This window comes from Lissotriton helveticus, chromosome 10, assembly GCF_964261635.1.
Source record: "Lissotriton helveticus chromosome 10, aLisHel1.1, whole genome shotgun sequence".
NCBI classification, from domain to species: domain Eukaryota; kingdom Metazoa; phylum Chordata; class Amphibia; order Caudata; family Salamandridae; genus Lissotriton; species Lissotriton helveticus.
In genome coordinates, this window is record NC_136071.1 from 681,156,566 (window position 1) to 681,173,386 (window position 16,821).

The following is a 16,821-nucleotide window of genomic DNA, read 5'->3' on the forward strand; positions in this document are numbered from 1 at the left end:
CTCCAGGGTGGTGCAACAGTGGGGGAAGTGCTGAATTCTGTAGGGAATAAAATTACTATTCTAACTCCAGGGTGGTGCAACAGTAGGGTGAGTTGTGGATAGTGTAGTGGCTACAATTACTATTCTTACTCCAGGGTGGTGCAACAGTAGGGTAAGTGCTGGATTCTGTAGGGGATAACATTACTATTCTAACTCCAGGGTGATGCAACAGTAGGGTGTGTTGTGGATAGTTTAGGGAATAAAATGACTATTCTTACTCCAGGGTGGTGGAACAGTAGGGTAAGTGCAGGATTCTGTAAGGGATAAAATTACTATTCTAACTCCAGGGTGGTGCAACAGTAGGGTGAGTTGTGGATAATGTAGGGCAGTGGTTCCCAAACTGTGCGCCGCGGCACCCTGGTGCGCCGTTAGAAGTAGCCAGGGGCGCCACGCACAGCTTGGGAAAGTGGAAAAGGAAGCAGGTTAAAGTTTGTAGATTGTCTTAGTGGCGCCGAATAACCCATTTGGGACTGTCGTGGGGGAGTTAAGAAAGCCCCCCTGTCAGCATCTCACTCACTCACAGCTCCGGTGCGTCCGCCTCCCAGCAGGCACTAATGAGCCATGAATGAGTGTGAAAAGCACAGCACCTTGTCCCATTCACACACAATCACTGCAGCTCTACAGAGGCTGCCTCCCAGCAGGCTTACACTGCACCACCCACCCTCCTCAGTCCTCTGATAATATAACATAGCTGCCCTTGGACAAGAGCTCGGGCCCGGATGGGCCCACATTCACTATTGAAGTACTTTACCATGAGGAGCTCCGACTAGTGCCCCTCAGGACCCGCCTCGCAGATTCCCTGTGTGAGCCACAGTGCTCCTGAATGCCTCGATACTTTCTGCCCCGGAGAAGTAAACTATTTTGGAGGGTTTCTTGAAAAACACAATTTCCTTCGGGTCTCAGGGGCATGGATCTGCAGGGTGGCCCTTGGCAATGAGATACAGATCTTAAATCGTCTCAGTAAAGAAGAGTCTGGTCCCTTACATCACCCGACAACATCCCACCGGCACCAGCCCCTCCCCTGCACCCCTCAGCAGCTGCTGTTTGAAATGGCTTGCCCAGGGCCCCAGATGCCTGGATCGCCGAGTTACTGACAATTCGCTACAGTGAGTCTACGCATTAACAGCACTGATCAAGCCAATGAAATGGTAGCTTAAATCTCACAGCAAATAGAGTCACAGTAGCAAAAAAAGTATGATGTATTTGAGCAGTAACCAAACAAAAACATAGACATTTATCGAATGTAGTAGTATGACGATGTTTATGTTGACTTCATTTTACGATTTAGTCCCAAGCTTGAAGGACTAAGGATCTTTTGTTTACACAAGGAGCAATATATTTGAAAACGGGCTGATAAATCGTTTTACCACTGAAAAGGTGTCCCAGTGGTACAAGTGTTCTCTTCATCATTAGTGCTTCTATTCTAGATTAATAAAAGCACAACAAATTAGCTGGGTTGTGTCTGTTGCAGGTCACTTTTCATGAACCAACTTGTTATCCCTCCTTAAGAGCCCAGATTTTATTGTGTGTACTCAGCAGTACAAACACACTACTATTTCATGGTGAATGAGTTTCGTACAAAAGTTTAAGTGCATGTTATATGTTTAGCGTGCATTCCATAAATGGAGATATATACGTAGAATACACTGTTAGAGGCATAGACCAGGAATTGTGCATAAGGTACATCAGTTGGAGGCCAAGACGTCTTCATAGACATATGTATATCTTGTTAGCATACTTGACATTTATCATTGATGACTGTTGAACCTGACCATCTCGGCAGGGTCACCCCAGATTTTTGCCTTCTTTGCTAAACCAGATTATTTTGGCTTTTAGAACTTTGTGCACATTTTCCCTGCCCATCAATGGTACAGTACTCCCTTCCTAAATCATGGTAAAATTGACCCAGCTAATTGGCACATTTAATTTACTTATAATTTCTTTGTAAATGGTACTATCTGTACTTAGGGCCTGTAAATTAAATGCTACCAGTGTGATGGAGCACTCATTGTGCCACGCCTTGTAAAACATGTCACAGGCCTGTCACTAAAGCCTGTAGTGTAGATTTAAACTGCCATTTCAACCTGGCACAATAAACCCTTTGCCAGGCCTAAACCTTCCTTTGGCCCTACAGGCTTTTAGGGCAGGGTGCACAGTATTTAAAAATTAGGACGTGTACTTAAGTTGTACTGTTCTGAAAATGACACTTTTAGAAAGTTGGCTTTATTCTGCCTAGAGGAACTGTGCCTTTCTGCCAGTGTTCAGGGTTACATGACTGTGAATGGCTGTCCTGTGGTGTTTTGCGTATTCCTTTGAGACATGGGGACAAAAGGTCTTTGGGTGGGGTGCAGGGTGTTTCTTCCCATAGCAGGATGTCCTGGGAGTTGTACTCTGCCTTTCCGGAGCATCAAAGGGTAGACTCAGGTATTGCACCCCCTTCCTGACTTCAAAGAGCTCCCTCCCCTGCCACAGACAAATGCAACTCACATCTAGGTCTGCCTTCCCTTTATTAGCCTAGAATGTATGAAGCCAAACCCAGGAAAGGGGTAAGGTTAGACATAGGGGCAGCCCCCACCCACAGCTTGGCACTAGGGTTAAGAGTGGCACTGACAGAACCACTCATCAGAGCACACCTTGACCAGTGGACGATTCAGGAAAAGGATGGCCCTGTTGTCTGAAGAAGAACGATTGGACCTGCTTGACTTGAACCCAGGTTCCTCAGATATGACTCCAACGGTCTATTGGCTGTCCTCCTGTTTGAGCTAAATGGACACTTCAAGATTCCAGAGGCTTCCTTGCAACTGCCCAGATGACCAGCCTCAACTGGACCTCTGCTGCAGTGAGTCCTAATCTCCACTAGCCCCTCAAGTGCTGGACCCTTGCCTGGCATCAGAGTGTTTTCCTGATTAACTCCAAGTGAAAAATACAGATGTTTGGGCTCCTCGCACCCGCAATATAGATTCTTTACTCTGAACAATGACCATCTAGAATAACTGCAGACGGGAAGCTCCACAGAAACCTGCACCTCCTATGCATAGGACCAGCGATGACCAGCTCTTTGCACCAAAACAGCCACCATCTACGATGCCCAACCTGCTCGTTGCATACTCAACAACTTACATCCCCAACCCGAAAATAAGTGACATAATGGGGCGCCGGGGCCAATGGCCAATAGGTCAAGGGAGCCGCAGGCCAAAAAAGTTTGGGAACCACAGGTGTAGGGGATAAAATTACTATTCTAACTCCAGGGATTCGCAACATTAGAGTGACTACTGGATAGTGTAGGGTTTAAAAGTAATATTCTTACTCCAGGGTGGTGTAGCAGTAGGGTGACTGCTGGATAGAGTGGGGAATAAAATGAGTATTCTAACTCCAGTGTGGTGCAACAGTACGGTAAGTGCTGGATAGAGTAGGAGTAACAATTACTATTCTAACTCCGGGGTGGTGCAACAGTAGGGTGAGTACTGGATAGTGTAGGGGATACAATTACTATTCTAACTCCAGGGCGGTGCAACACTAGGTTGAGTACTGGATAGTGTAGGGTTTTAAATTAATATTCTTACTCCAGGGTGGTGCAACAGTAGGGTGACTGCTGGATAGTGTAGGGAATAAAATTAGTTTTCTAACACCAGGGTGGTGCAACAGTAGAGTAAGTGCTGGATAGAGCAGGAGTAACAATTACTATTCTAACCCTTGGTTAGTCCAACAGTAGCGTGAGTTGTGGATAGTGTAGGGGATAAAATTACCATTCTAACTCCAGGGCGGTGCAACAGTAGGGTGAGTACTGGATAGTGTAGGGTATAAAATTACTATTCTTACTCCAGGGTGGTGCAACAGTAGGGTGACTGCTGGATAGTGTAGCGAATAAAATTAGTATTCTAACTTCAGGGTGGTGTAACAGTAGGGTAAGTGCTGGATAGTGTAGGTGTTAGAAGGGTGCATTAAAGTCCCGATACGAAGACAAGGGACTTTAATAAGTTAGCTTGACTTTATTAGCCGGTTTAGCCCAGCTACGAAGGGCTATATGACTATTATAACAATCTACAGCTAAAGGACAGAAAGTTCTAACAAATAAAACAAAATCCTCTCCATGCTCGATTTGATTTATATCCCCTCGTGCTTCGTGAGTCCTTTGTAAGACATTTGAATGTTGCTCTGTGGTCCTTTACCGGCCCGTAGAGGCAAAGAGCAATTCATTTTCTACGATGTAGGTCACAACTTTACAAAGTTGTTATTTATTTTAACCCCTTCCATGCTGGGCCGATTCCGCCGCTGTGCGGTAAACAAAAGAACAGGGCGGGGCCGTGACGAACCCCAGCCGTCATCAGCACACGAGCACCGTGGAGCGTGACGGCTGGGGTTCGTCATCAGCATGGAAGGTGTTAATTCTCCTAAAACATTAAATATTATTTCTATTTACGTACCATGCGTTACACTATAATTCAATCACATATCAAGTTGCACCAAACCATGAACCCTTCGCATATGAGTCAAGAATCTTACGCTTACCCATATTAATATGACGTTGTGCGAATTGCTGCACCTCGCAATCTTCGTTTTTACAAACACGCATGTGTTTTGTCCCTAGACGTGGTTTAATAATCTCTTTTTTTTGTCTTTGTTGTTAGCAGCCATTCCCTCCCCCTGCACGGAGTTCCAAGGACATCTGATTGGCTCGTATTTAGAAATCAGAATCTTTCTGAGCTTATTTTTAATTGGTTGTGAACCATTTTAAGAAGGCCTATTACCAACCATTCCCTTCCCCTGCGCGGAGTTGCAAATACATTTTATTGGCTTTTGTGTTCCGAACTGGAGCTTCCTTCGCATACTGTTGATTGGCTTTGATTTTTTTTATCTTTATGTGACGTTAACCATTCCCTCACCATCCACGTAGCTATTTTGTGATGCACTTTAAATTACAATGCGTTAAAAAAAAAGTTGAGGGAAGGTATTTTACACTAAAACTTTCTACAGTGCTCATGAGTTGGTGGACTGTGAAGGTAAAAAAAATATTATTATTATTTATAAACTATAATAATTGTGCTGACTTTTCTTCTTTAGCGCGGAGTACTACTTACTCGCATTATATGTATAAGTCTAGTTACGCTGCAGAAAAAATAGACATGCTTTGAAAATATTTTTATTAAGTCTTTAAAAAACATCAGATGGGTGACATACAAAATCGGTATTCAAAACAATTGTCTTACGCGTTGGCACACACTCCATTTTTTTTACCGCAAACACTATTTTCTAATGTAAACATTTTATAAGTGTTGACCCATCTTCTTTTCAATATAATAGGTCTGGTTTTACTTTAAGATAAAGTAGAATAGAAGTGCTACAAGAAACACTCCCTCACTACATCATCTTTTTTTTTTAACGTTTCATTTCAATTAAACATTTTGCAAACAGTATGACTTATGAAAAGCATTATTTTCAAACTATTAAATTGACAATAATATTTTTTTTTCATGTTTACTGTTTGTGAGGATAAACCTCCAGTTCATCATGAGTGAAAATTGGTAAAAGCACTACACAATATAATTACTTTTAAACCCATTTTCACTCTAGAAGAAAAAGAGTATTAGTGGTAAAATAATTTGTACATATTTCAAACCCTCTGTTCTCCGTGTCTTCGTAGTATTTTCTTTTCGCGACGATAGTTGTTTAACTGATCTTTCGTCATGTCGTTAGTAAAGTACATTTATACTTAAACATACTACCTTTTCAAATCTTTTAAATCTACTAGCATTTAAAAAATATATTATTCATAAACTTAAAGCATTAATTTAGCTCTCTTTAAAATTGTTTCCAGCTTCCGTCGACATACATCCAACTCCTCTGGAAGGAACATAATGTTTTATATTTTACAATATATACATTAACATTATATTCCCTCTGGGGAAATGAAAGATAAACAGAAGATGATTCCGTCGCTAGTAAACATCACCTTGCTCGTAGTTTTGTCACCCGTAATTGATTCTCTGAAATGAAACTAATCATCCTACGGGGGTGGTTTATATACTTTTTTGTTAGTGAAGTCACTATGGAAACAATTTACTGCTTCTCCCATTTTTTGGTCACGTTTTTCAGTTGACATGTGCGCTCATTTCCACTGTTTAACTTAGTCACGTGTATATGTAAACGTGAAAATTGTAAATCAGTTTTACTATAGTTTTATATCTCATACCTTTTCGCAAAAATCATTTACTTTTAATTCATTCTGTCTTTTATTATACGATTATTTAAATTGATTCCCGAGTATTACTTTTTTAAATCGAGTTTTTATATTGATCATTTTGTTTAGTTTCTGCCTACATTTTAATACACTTCCCCACCCAAAACCCCTATTTTCCCTGCATCACGTGCCAGGGGTTATTTTCCAATTTATTTAAATAAGGTGCATTGTGTACTTTTTAATATATTCGAGTACTATAATAATATCTGAGTATTCATTTTTAAAGCGAGTTCTTTTTTTGGTTATCGTTATTGTCAACAATTTCTGTCCGCAAATATATATTTGGAAAAATTCATACCCTTTACATTTGTTCTCTCTTTTATTATACGAGTATTAAATTTGATACCCGAGTATTAATTGATTAAATCGACTATTTTTATTGATCAGTGTTTATAGTTTCTGCCTATATTTTAATACACTTCCCCACCCAAAACCCCTATTTTCCCTGCATCCCGTGCCAGGGGTAATTTGACAATTTATTTTAATATGGTGCAAGGTGTTTATTTTAATGTATTCTTGTTCTAAAATTAATTACTAAGTATTATCTTTTAAAGCGAGTACTTTTTTTTTTAACCTAATTTGCGTTGTAATGGCATGCGTTATAATGGAGCTTACGATGTAAAAGTTGCTTTGTAATGGCATTATGTTGTAAAAGTTGCGTTGTAATGTCTTTCTCCCGTGTTAGACAATGGTAGTGAGTTTTGATATGGAAGACAAAGGAGGTCGAGGAGGGTCTGGAGCAGCAGACAGACTGATATGTCACCCTAGTAAGGGGCCCTAGTTACTATACAAGCAGTAAGGCTTATGGCAACCTAGCTATGCTACTACTTCCAGATAATCTATGCCATTTTTCAAAAAAATACTGGAGCTGGATACAAGTTCATGTAACTGGATTCTTTTGTTTATTGGCAAGAAACTAGATTTGTTTCTGCCATTTGGTCCTTTTCACAGTGGCGTCCTTCACGGCGTGCGGGTGGCAAGCCATGTGCGGGATGGGCCCTGGGGGCAAGCGTGGGGCAGAGCGGGTTGCAAAGTAAAAAAAATAAACACTTATCTTACCGCCAGGTCCCGCGTCTTTGCTCCTGCTCTCCTGCATCCGACTCCAGGAACAGGAATCACCGGCAAGGGTCCCCTGGCCAATTACAATACTTCAATGCAGCGTTGTGATTGGTCTGAGCACTGTGACACAGCTCTCAGCCGGGACTGGAAGGGGAGGCATGCTCTCCATGCAGGCTGTAATGTAGCCTGCATGGAGAACAAGGAAAGTGTGCATGACTGTTTTTGGCGGCCCAAGAGGGCCGGCCAAGCAGTCAATGTGCACTTAGGAGGGTTCTACCACTCCTCCCCTGTTCTGCAGCCCGCCCCCTCACGCAAATCTGCCGCAGCAGGAGGACAAAATAGATAGACAATAACATTATGTTATTATAATTTTATTTTTTCCTTTCTTTTACTGCTGCAGAGCAGTGGGGCGACGCTCCTCCGCCTTAGCAGAGGAGCCACCACTGCCTTTTCATATTTCTTCTGGAGCCCAATCAATTTGGTCTCCAAGATACCAAACCTTGTATCGGATGCTAGATGGGAGTGAAATTCTTCAGAATAGCACCACCAGTTCCAGTTTTATCTTCTGGACCTAGCCCTTGAGTTTGGCTCAACTTGTTTTATGAAAGATTGCCACGGAGCATAAAGACAGGTGAAAAGAAGTTCTTTGAAAGTGATGATATATTTTTTCAGTTTTTATCGTTTATCATGCACAGTAAATACAAATGTCACAGCCATCTCATTTAACAGTCAATGACTAATGTATGATTATTTCGATAGAGGTGAATTTCCTGCACATGATCAACAAGTACAAAGAATACTATGCTTCATAAATGTCAGCATCCTGTGGGTTCACCTTTATGTAATTTTTTCCTTGTGTTCAGGTCTCCGGGTTCTTCTTCCTCACCCTACAGCCCTTTGTTTTAGCTTTCTTACCATGCTTACTAAATTTTATTCAATTTGTTTTGACAGCCCTGACCAGCAGAGTTTGAATTTAATTGCCATATGCCAGTCCATTCTCCATTTAAGTATTGCAGAAATAGCATCACTACCCCACTGCCTGGCTATGTCAATGTGAGTAGTCATGAAGCCTATGCTGTACAGACACATTTTGCATCTATTAAGTACCAGATATACCACCATACCCTTTATTGGCAGCTTGAGTTTTAAGTCAAATTGGAAGTCCTCAACGCTTACTAATTGAGTGTGCATTTTGGGCATTTGCGCAGTGTATGAAAAAAACTGGTTGACTCGCTTTGGCATCTAAGATATGTTGGATCAGTCGCTAGACCCATTTGCTGTAGCCATGTTCTCTTTTAAGTTATTTCTATGTAAAATCTGAATCTGAATCAACACTGACCTGGGTTACTTTACAGCCTCATCCCAGTACTCATCTTCAAACCAGATCAGTTGCTCACCTGTCTCCAGTCCTCTAAATGTATCCAACAAATTGTGAATGATCACTTTGTGTATCCCAAAACTGCCACTTTCCAGAGATCATCCTTTAATATCTTTGCCTCTGGTGATCCAGTAACGTGACTTAGCAGAGGGCAAAGGCCTTGATTTGTAGGGTACATTTCACCTGTGAGTTATGGAGGGATTCTGCTGCAGCTAATTCAAATTCTGTCCGCAGGTCCGAAATGTTTTTCAGGCTGATAGTATCACATATGTCTCCTAACTTAGCAATCCCTATAAGGTCGCAAGGTTTGAGGTTTTAGCAATTGCTATCATCTTTGGGGATGAACCACAATATTAAAATATTCCTTTATTAATTATCCCTGCCTATTATATTGCTTTTAGTTCAAGTTTCCAGTCTGGGGTGATCATGTTACATTCCTCAGGGAGTGCCCTTGGTTTTGTTATGTAAACTGCACTTGAGGTTTGGGCTCCTCTCCATTCTGCCCACTCAGAGTGAGGGTTCCCCAGTTGAAATGTAGCTCCAGTCGTTCGTGGCAACTAGGTGGAATGCCCAGTAATAGCCTCTTAGGTGTGGTAACTACTTTTTCCCCTCAAATATGATAAGTCATAACTTAGGCAAAGCTATTTAACATGTACTGTGGCCTAAAAGGACGGGGCATATGTACAATGAAATGGAGGAGAGTGAAGCTGTGGCAAATTGTACAGCGCTGTGCTCCGCCATTTCCAAAATGCAGGGATGCGCCATATTTACAGCAATACAGTGCACCCCTGTGTTTTCCCTAACGCTGGCGCTAAAAATAGCTGTCTAGCGCCAATACAGACCCCATTGTGCCATAATGCAAGGGTGTCTCCGTTGCAAGGAATGAATATTTGTGCAGTAAGGTGTCCCTTCCTGCACATAAACAATCAATAATGGTGATTTGCTACTTCTGTGTGTGCTGCATTCTGCAGCACACATAGAACACATTGAATTAAATAATTGCTATTATTTAATTATTGTTTATGTGTAGGAAGGGACACCTTCTTGCACATAAACCATCATTTATGATGTTTTGCTCTTTCTATGTGTGCTGCAGAATGCAGCACACATAGAAAAAGCAAAACCAAAGAGAAGTAAAAGAATTTCTCCTTGTTGCGTCATTCTAACACCTGCTACTGCATGGCATTAGTTTTTGGCGCTACCTCAGATATACGCATCCGTGTAAATCTGGAGTAGCGTCAAAAAGCAATGGGTGTTGCCCTTGAATGCCCACATACTCATTGTATGCCCCTTTCATGCAGATACCTGTGTGAAAGGGTACTATATTTGAAAAGCGGTGTTAAGCCACTTTTTGTAAGTATGATGCAGAGCATTGCTCCACTGGAACATTGGTAAAAATTCTGGTGGTGCAATCCCCTTGTAAATATGCCCCAAAGTCTTTAGCAAAATATTGTCTGCCTGTTGAATGAATGATTCAGGAGTCCAAAATATGGTGATCTGAATCACATGCAGGAATTTTGGTAGGAATATCATCTTGAATAAGCCACCCTCATTTATTGAAGTTATGGTTGTAAAAAAAACTTCTTGGTCTGTAGTTACCTCAATCCCAGGGTATCAAAAGTAACATTGGATTGATATGGGTGCATCTATCTGGTGTACGTGTTCCCCTTATTATCTCTGATAGGATCTGTGACATCGTAAAAGTTGCCTTCCATTATCAGGTCAGGTTTGCCACCTCATTCTCTAAAAGCAGTGTATCAATTTCTGTTAGGACCCTGTTTTGAAGCCTCAGGTGTAAACACTACTGTAACATCTACATTTCAGCAAGTGCTGTATATAAATAGTGATTTGCATTGAGCCCCAAGAGTAACGCCGTGTGCCTTGACCATATATTTGCGCTATCACCCTACCTGGCATGCTGTGATAACATACCACAAACTGGCACTCTATGAAACCCGACATGGATCAACTTCGTAAGGAAATGCCTCTTTTTGCATGATCCCCCTTAAACTTTCAGACTGATGCTGCTGGTTTTTCAACTCTGAAAGTGCAGTGGGACCTGCCAGCCAGGACCCAGGACCCAGTCCCAGCGTTCTGAATCTTAAACAGTACATATTTAATTGGTTTATTCACAATTGGCATACATTAACTTACTTATAAGTCCCTAGTGTGTGTTATCGGGTGTACCAAGGACCTGTAAGTTTAGTGTACCTCATGGATTGAAGCATTGATTGTGCCACTACAAGGGTGACAAAGCAAAGCATGACTCCCAGCATGCCAATGCAAACTGGTGTTTTTTAAACTGCTAACTTAACTTTGTCATTTCACCATTTCCAAAACCTAAACCTTCCTTTATAATATTTAGACGTCACCCCGAATGTAAGCCTAACATGCCCCTAAAGGCATAGTGCACTGTATTAAAAAGAAGCACATGTGTTTTGATGGCTTCCCGTGTCCTGACAGTTAAAACCCAGCATTGTTGTTTTTACTGTAAAAGGGCCAGTAGTCTCATTGACCAATGTGGAGTTTCAAGTTGACAATACAGCAGTGCTAAATTGCAATTGAGACTACTAAATCTGATACTTCAAGGTATCAACACAATCAGTAAATTACACTCGACTTTTGCACAAGTCAAATTAAATGTAACTATTTTACAAGTGGCAACTTCACAAAGCTGCTATTTTGTTGTCCAAGTTTTCCATTAACCAGTTTTTGTTGCAAACAGCTGCTGTCCTCGCGGGTGCCTGCTGCCGTATTGGGGAGTGGTGATGTGAGAAGTTGGCCTGGTATATGATGTCCACTAATTAAAGTGGGCACCTTGCACCAGTTCAAACAACCCTTATGGTGATTTAAGAGGTCAAATATAACCTTAGAAAGCTATCCAAGTGGTAGCTGTGGAGAGCAGCCTTCAGGCTTAGTCTTGAAGGAATGTTAAGCAGCTTGTTTTACCAGAATGCAACGTTAATGTATTGGTTAAATGAAAAGAGAACCACACAGTAGTTATAAAAATATGTGTTTATTCTTATAACACACCTTAAATACCTCACAGTATCTGCTACACGCAGATAAACACAAAGCACATAATACTGTAACACAGAAACAAACGTAAGTAGCACTGATACACAGTGGGCTCCAGGGGGAGACCAAACCATATTCTAAAATAGTGGTATAAGAACCACGACTTGAGTCAAGACAATGTCTAGCAGTTATAGAATCAGTGGGACCCCAAGGAACCACCCAAGGTGAGTAATTAGGGACCCCACGCAGGACGAGTGCTGTGTGAGAACACGACTGCGTGCTATGTACAATTCAATGGGAGAGTTGCGGCTGCAGTCTTAGGGGGTCATTAGGATAGCGGGCGGAAAACCACCCCAACCGCCATGGAGGCGGAAACCAACCGCCCGCCTGCAGCGCGGATACACCTGCGGCCACATTAGGATCAACCGCCACTCAAGACCGACGGAAAAGCTGCGGAATAGCAACAACCCGCCGCAAGGACAGCGGACACACCGCACCGGAAATTAGGATATCCCCGAGGGTATCGCGGTCGGAACCGCTGTTACCGACCGCCGCGGAAGTACACAGGAGTGAATGGGAGAAATAGCGTAAGAGCTGCAGCATAGCCACCACAGCGGACGGGACATGAAAAACATGGCGGACGATGCCAAAACTCCGCAGTGATGCCAAACATTGCACAAATAAAAGTAGCCATGCCCCCCAAATACATAACACACATACAAATAAAACAAATAAATGCAAATAAAAATAAAACAGCACAGGACAACTCCCAAAACACACCTGACACCCAAATTCCACTTGGACACACCCACACAGCTGAGTATAAAGCCACCCCCTTCACTAACCACAATCCTTTACAACACTCCAGAAGGGAAGGCCATAGACCACATGTAACAGGAGAGGCAAAAGAGCACAGCACACACACACATCCACCACTACCAGCACCACCACCATTACACCAGCACAAACAATCCCCCAGCACACAACACACCTCACACCTCAACACCACACCCCTGCACCCACACCCCTGCACCCACAAACACCTCAACCACCACACACCATGATAGCACAAAAAATGCCCAAATTCACCGAGAGTGAGTTGACAGTCATGGTCAATGAGATTGTGAGAGTAGAGCCACAACTGTTTGGTAGCCTGGTCCAACAGAACCATTAGCCACGAGGACACAAATGTGGGAAAGGATAGTCCAAAGGGTGAATGCAGTAGGGATCACCCCAAGATCAAAGAAGGAGATCATGAAGCGGTGGCATGATCTCAAGAGGGTTGTCAAGGAGAGGAGGAGCAAGAACTGGACGCTGGCGAACGTGACTGGCAGTGGCCCTCCCATCCCACGGAAAACATTCACACCATGGGAGGAGAAGGTGCTTGCCATACTGCTTCCTGAGAGTCTCACAGGAGTAGCCGGGGGAACGGAGGCTGGTAAGTACAAACAAATGCCAAACAACACACTGAGAAGTACTTCCTTGCAATACCTAAACACCATTACACTGTCCACCCTCACCCAACAGGTAGCTAGCCATCTTGCCTAGGAGGCCTGTACGGGGGAGGGAGGCCTGCACTACCATTCCCACCATGCCCCCTGGCCCACAGCTGAGCAGAATACAGGCCTTCCCCACCCAGGAACAAGTGTCAGCCATTGCACAGTTCAACAAACAGACTTACAGGTAGGTAGCCATCTTGTATTGGAGCACTGTTTGGGGTTGGGAGGCCTGTATCACTACTCCCAGCATGCCCCCTGGCCCACACTCTAGCAGCATGGAGGCCTTCCCCACCCAGGAGCAAGTGTCAGCCATTGCACAGTTCAACAAACAGACTTACAGGTAGGTAGCCATCTTGTATTGGAGCACTGTTTGGGGTTGGGAGACCTGTAGCACTACTCCCACCATGCCCCCTGGCCCACACTCCAGCAGCATGGAGGACTCCCCCCACCCAGGAGCATGTGTCAGCCATTGCACAGTTCAACAAACAGACTTACAGGTATGTAGCCATCTTGTATTGGAGCACTGTTTGGGGTTGGGAGGCCTGTATCACTACGCCCACCATGCCCCCTGGCCTACAGCTGAGCAGGATACAGGCCTCCCCACCCAGGAGCAAGTGTCAGCCATTGCACAGTTCAACAAACAGTCTTACAGGTAGGTAGCCATCTTGTATTGGAGCACTGTTTGGGGTTGGGAGGCCTGTATCACTACTCCCACCATGCCCCCTGGCCCACACTCCAGCTGCATGGAGGCCTCCCCCACCTAGGAGCATGTGTCAGCCATTGCACAGTTCAACAAACAGACTTACAGGTAGGTAGCCATCTTGTATTGGAGCACTGTTTGGGTTTGGGAGGCCTGTATCACTACTCCCAGCATGCCCCCTGGCCCACACTCCAGCAGCATGGAGGCCTCCCCCACCCAGGAGCATGTGTCAGCCATTGCACTCTTCACCCTCACCTAACAGGTAGGTAGCTATCTTGCTTGTGATGTCTGTCTGTTGGAGGGAGCCCTGCACTTCCACTCCCACCATGCCCCCTGGACCACAGCTGAGAAGGATACAGGCCACCCCCACCCAGGAGCATGTGTCAGCCATTGCACTCTTTACCCTCACCTAACAGGTAGGTAGCTATCTTAACTCTTCCTGATGTGTGTGTGTGTGTGGTAGACCTGCATCCCTAAACGCAACAACAATTGCATGCTTTGCATTGACATTCAACATGTATGAGTAAATGATGTTCCTCTGCACTATGATATTACACACAGTGTTGCCATGAATTGTACTACTGGTGACTTCATAATTATGTAGTGTACAGACAGTCGATGATACGCAGATGATACAATACTTGCACAGTGCCCAACACTGACCATTCCCCATCTACTCCACAGGTGATGAAGAACTCACTGCTGAGGACCACCCCAATGACCAGCAGAGCCATTCTTCCCCCCCTGCACATGGACCCTCAGATGTGGACTCCCAGGCCAGTTTGGACGATGAGCTCCGGCCCGGCCCATCTGGTGTGTCACAGACCCAGAGCTCCCAGACACCATCCTCCCCACCACCACGTCTGCTGCAACAACAGCGCAGCAGACCCCTGCTGTCATGGCCTCTGCCTCCACCGCAGCCACCGCCACTACCACTAGTACCACCAGTACAACCTGCAGCACCCTCCCTGTCCCAGGGGATGACCAGCCCACAGCAACAACTGTGGAGGGCAGGGAGAGAGTGGTGGACCCACAGTGGTGAGGCAAGAGGTCCGTGGCAGCAGAGCAGGTGGGAGGGCCAGGGTCACCACCAAACCTCGGAAAGAGTGGACACCATCCCATGACCACTTCACCAGAGTTGTGGAGGTATACCAAGTAGTCCAGGGACAAAGTGGCCGGACTGATGAACTATTAAGGGAGCTCATCCTGCTGATGACGTCCATCGACAACTGCCTTGGACAGATGGTGGACCTCATGGGCCAGCAAGTGGTATTGCAGAGGGACAGGCCTGTGTCCCAACCACCATCTCCGTCCCCTCCTGTTGTGCCGCAGGATGACAGTGCACCATCCTCCCCTGCGCCAACAGAGAGGGGCGAGTCCTCTGACGCCACTGGCCATTCAGCAGGTCCCCCACCGCCAAAAAGATCTAGGGGGCGTCCGAAGAAGAGCCTGGGAGTCTCCATAGGCAAAGCACCTGCCACACGCCAGTAACGGAGCCAGCCGTGATAACAACCCTCTTCCCCACTGCATTCACTGTTTGGACTGTCTTTCCCCACATTTCCTTGGCAATGGCACCTGTCTGTTGAACTGGGTCACCACATCCATGTGGTGTCTACTCTTGCATCTCATCGAACAGGACTGTCAACTCACTGCTCATTCCCCACCTTCATGTAAATATTCCCGCACAATTCACATGTCCACTTTCAAAATAAAATACCTGACGCATCTGATTTTGTGCATTATCGTTTTTAGTGAAATATTTATGGCGTTGACAATGTCCATGACGTGTCCAAATGAGTTACAGTATGTAGGGCAGTATTCTTCTGTAGCACCTAGGGAGACACAACAGAACAACAGTCACTGGTCTCATTGTGGCATCACAGGCAGAACACTACACAAAACATACACAAGACACAACAGGGTTACTAGACAATGGGCTGCAGGTGTGAACAAATAGGGTCCAGCATACGTCCCCATATGGAGCGTCAATGTCATATTTACCACACACATGTGACTGAACGTGTGCCTGTCGGTTACATCCGCGCATAGCCCTTCACAACAACAGCAACCACACCAGACAATGTACACGTTGTACCTCGTCACCCACCTTCAAGTGAAGTAGCGGTCGATGAGCTGCTGGTGCAGGTCTACTCCTTCCTCCTCTCCACTGTCCTCATAACTGGACTCAGGTCCTTGAGCAGGTGGTGGCCTTGGTTCCTCACCATCGTCCAGGAGCAGGGGGACCCCCTTGTGGATGGCCAGGTTGTGCAGCATACAGCATGTCACAACGATCTCGCACACCTTTCCAGGCGAGTATGCCACTGCACCTCCGGTCCTGTCAAGGCAGCGGAATCTTGACTTCAGCAGGCCAAAAGTCTGTTCGATTACCCGTCGGGTCCTGCCATGGGCCTCATTGTAGCGGATGTCAGCCGGGGTCCTGGGATTCCTGAAGGGGCTCAAAAGCCATGGCCTACTGGGATATGCTGAGTCACCTGTGAATGACAAACACCCATTGCAATGTTGCACAGCCAGAGTGCATCAGGTAACACACAGCACGCCATATCAGTAGGCATACTCACCCACAATCCAAGCACCCTCGGGATGCAGATTCTCCATTATCCGTGGCACCATGCTGTTCCTCATGATGTACGAATCATGCGCCGAGCCTGCATACTTCGCACACACATGAGACATGGTCATGTCCGCAAGGCACACCACCTGCACATTGATGGAATGATAATGTTTGCGGTTCCTATAAATGTGCTCCGTCGCCTGTGGTGACACCAGACCTACATGGGTGCAATCGATGGCACGAACAACATGTGGGATGCGCCCAAGGGGATAGAAGTCCCCCTTCACAGCAGCCAATTCTCCTCCCCTTGGGAAATGG